We start from the raw sequence: 3899 nt of genomic DNA, 5'->3' as shown, positions 1-3899 counted from the left end.
TCAGACAAGGGCATTTATGTCTTATCATGTCGGGCTGCTCCCTAGGCTATAAATAGGCGCCCTCCTACAACCACTAGCTGGTTGGCTGCTCCAAGAGAAACTGACACTTGTCATTTGAGAGCAATCCATCCTCCGAGGACTTTGAGCGAAAATCATCAAGTGAGGAAAACCCAAACCCCAAACCTACAAACCCCAAAGTGATTGAGCATCACTGAAGAGATTGATCCTACGTGGATCTGATGCTTGTTTCCTTTGAAGATTGTGCTTCTTCCAGACGGTTAGGCGTCAAGGTCTAGAGCATCCAAGAGGAATTGTGGATCGCCGAGTGACCGAGTTTTTGAAGGTTCGGAAGTCACCTGAAGACTTGCCACGAGTGATTGGGCAAGGTCTGTGTGACCTTAGCTCAAGGAGAATACGGTGCGGACTGTGTGTCCGGGACTGGGTGTCCTCGAGTTTAAATACTCAGCCGCTCCAACCAGATGTACAACTGAGACAACAGTTGGAACTGGTCTACCAAATCATTGTCTTCACCGAGCTTACTGGTTCTATTTCCTCAACTCTTTAATTTCCTCATCTCTGTTGTTGTGTGCTCGTTCATATCTATTTGAAGACTTTGACTGAAGACTTTCTCAATTTCCTCAGTTCAATTTCTTCAGTCTGTCCGTCTTCATCTTGTGTTATCATGTGTTTACGCTTCCTGTACCCTGTGCTTGTCTTCATTTCATCATGATGACTATGCGTGTGTTCTGCTATCTTTACTTTTGAGTACTTATTTCGCTGCAAGTAGTTCTTCATTTAGGAACTTCCTCACCTGCAAATTCCTCAGTGAAGAATTCATAAAAATCGTCTATCCACCCCCTCTAGTCGATATAACGCACTTTCAATTGGTATCAGAGCAAGATACTCCCTTGTTCTGTGTGATTTTGGTTTAACCGCCTGGAGTTTTAGTTATGTCGACCGCAGGTATGATCAAGGTCTCTGCTGGGTGTCCTACCTTCGATGGAACGGGCTACCCCTACTGGAAGAATAAGATGCGAATGCATCTTGAGGAAATTGACAACGATCTCTGGTATGTTGTCGAAAATGGTGTGACTGAGTCCCTGAATGCTACTGATGTGAAGAGATTCAAGCAACTCAATTCTCAAGCGAAGAATATCATATGTGGCCATCTGAGCAAAGGGCAATATGGTAGAGTGAGTGCTTTGGAAACTGTCGTGGATTCATCACGGCAGATGTCCTTAGTGTCAGGACATAGTCGCGAGGCCAACGCATCTATGTGGTAGCTTGAGAGGGGTTGAGCGGAATCGAGAGACGCAACACAAGCAGAGATTTAGACAGCTTCGGGCCCCGGGAAACATCATCCGGTAAAAGCCCTACATGCTGTTTGAGGCTAGGTCTCATTATCATCACGAGGGAGTCGCCGTAAACCGGCTCTCCTCTTTGTATCTAGTCCTAAGATTGTTTCTCTCTTGTCGCTTGTCTCTTGTCACTTGTCACTTGTCCCTTGTCACTTGTCCCTCTTTGGGGAGCCCTGCCCCTCCTTATATATGTTGAAGGGGCGGTTTACATGTGGAGTCCTATTAGGATTAGGACTGATCTATCTCTAATACAAACCGGATACAAGTCCTGGTCTTAACTCTTTGTAAGGTAAATATTCCTTTCCTCTTAAACCGGCCCACAATAGTTGAACCGGCCTTCTAGGCCTTGGGCCTTGTCATCCGTCTGATCCGCCCGCCGGGTTACCAGTGAATCATAACGACCAAGCGGATTGCTTGTAAACCGCCAAGGTCAGGGCGGGTCTTCAGATAAACCGCCAAGTCCGGCCGGATTAACTTCCGGCCGGTTTACGCCGCGGGGTATATCCCCGACAGAAACTGCTAAGCTTATCTGGGATAGGCTCTCCAAAGTAAATGAAGGAGTCTCAACTCAACATGACTCTTGTGTTGACGTCCTTCGCAATCTCTTAAACCGCTTCAAAAGACTTGACAATGAAAATGTTCAGCAAACCTTCGATCGCCTCACTGATATCTCAAATGAGCTTCAAGCGCTTGGCGCCACTGATATCACCGACCATGAGGTGGTGAAGAAATTGTTGAGATCGCTCGATTCTTCATTTGACACTCTGGCACTGATGATTCAAGAGCGTGCTGATTACAAGTCACTTGATCCTGCTGATATCCTTGAGAGGCTAAACACTCATGAGTTCCATCTTGCTGAGAAGAGAGATCTCCATGGTTCGAGCTATGGTAAACCACGTGCTTTGAAGGCCAAGGCAGTCTCTGAGTCTAAAGAAGAGGACTCCACTAGCAGCCTTGGTGATCCTGAAGAACTGAGCCAGGAACTAGCACTGCTCGTGAAGAAATTTCAGAAGTTCTCAAGACGGGTCGCTTTGGAAAATCCTCAAGGAGCAATGATTCCTCATCCAATGACTACAAGAAGAGGCTATGTCGTGGTTTTGTCACGGCAGCTGTCCTCGTGTAAGGACTTGTCGTGGTGCCATCGCAACTAGGAAGCTTAAAGGGGTTACTCGGGATAAAGGACACGAGAGGTTTTATACTAGTTCAGCCCCTTGCGGTGAAGGAAGGCCTACGTCTAGTTGGGTTGGTATTGCTTGATGTTTCAATGACCAGGGAGCGAGATACGCTATGCCCAGCTCTCGATGGGTTGTTTCTTGCCCTAAGCCGCCAGCAGGTCGTCCCCTTATATACACGGGTTGACGCCCTGTGGCTTACAGAGTCCCGGCCGGCTCATAAACAGTGTCCGGCTCGGTGACTATTTAAATCTACCTTATGATACAAGTCATATCATCATGGCGGTTTACTACAACGGGCCTTAAGCTGCCCGTGGGCCTTAAGCCCTTTATTGAATCGCCATCTTCATGCTTGGTCTTGGGCTTCCTCTGATGAGTCTTATTTGTGTAACCCGGCCCCTCCTGGGCGGCTTACACAAATAGTTATATCCCCAACAGGCTATGTCACAAATGCAAGAAACCTGGTCATTACATTCAAGATTGTCCTCAGTGGGATAAGGAATTGAAGAAGAAGAAATACAAGATTACAGTTCTGATGATGCCAAGAAGAAGAAGAAATCTTCAAAGTCTTCATCATCAAAATCCTCGAAGTCTTCATCTCACAAGAAGAGCAGCTCCAAGAAGGCTCGGGCATTCATAGGCAAGGAAATGGATGTAACGCCCCGGATTCGATGCGCCAGGTGTCCGTCAGTTATTCGTCATTGTTGCCATGTCATTTGCTTGCATGTTGCACTTTGCCACGTCATCATCTGCATTTCATATCATGTCATCATGTGCATCTCATTTTGTATACATGTTCGCCTCTTGCATCCGGTCCTTTTCCCCGTTGTCCGTTTTGCAATCCGGCACTCCTATGTCCCCCGGCGCCCCCTTTTGCCTCTTTTTGTGTGTGGGTGTTAAACTTTCTCGGAATGGCCCGAGGTTTGCCAAGCGGCCTTGGTATATCACCGGTAGACCGCCTGTCAAGTTTCGTGCCATTTGGAGGTCGTTTGGTACTCCAACGGTTAACCGGGTAACCGCAAAAGCCCTCTTTTGTTGCAGCCCAACACCCCTTCCAAAGTGGCCCAAAACCCAGCAAACTCCCCTCCATGCTCTCGGTCGTTCGATCACGATCGCGTGGCCGAAAACCGCTCCTCATTTGGACTCTCCTAGCTCCTTCTACCTATAAATATGTCTTCCTCCCCGAAATCCCGGTCTAACCCTAGATCAACCTCCCTCTCGCCCGCCGGACATGCTCGCCCGCCGCCGGACCAATCCCGCTGCCGCCCGCGTCCAACCGCAGTGCGACACGTGTCCGCTCCGCCGCCTCCGCGCCGCCGGCCCGCCAGGCCCGCGGGAAGCCCGCCCGGCCCGCGCGCCCCGCGCCCGA

Source organism: Triticum dicoccoides, chromosome 5B, assembly GCF_002162155.2.
Source record: "Triticum dicoccoides isolate Atlit2015 ecotype Zavitan chromosome 5B, WEW_v2.0, whole genome shotgun sequence".
NCBI lineage: Eukaryota > Viridiplantae > Streptophyta > Magnoliopsida > Poales > Poaceae > Triticum > Triticum dicoccoides.
Note: the sequence above shows the minus strand (reverse complement) of the source record.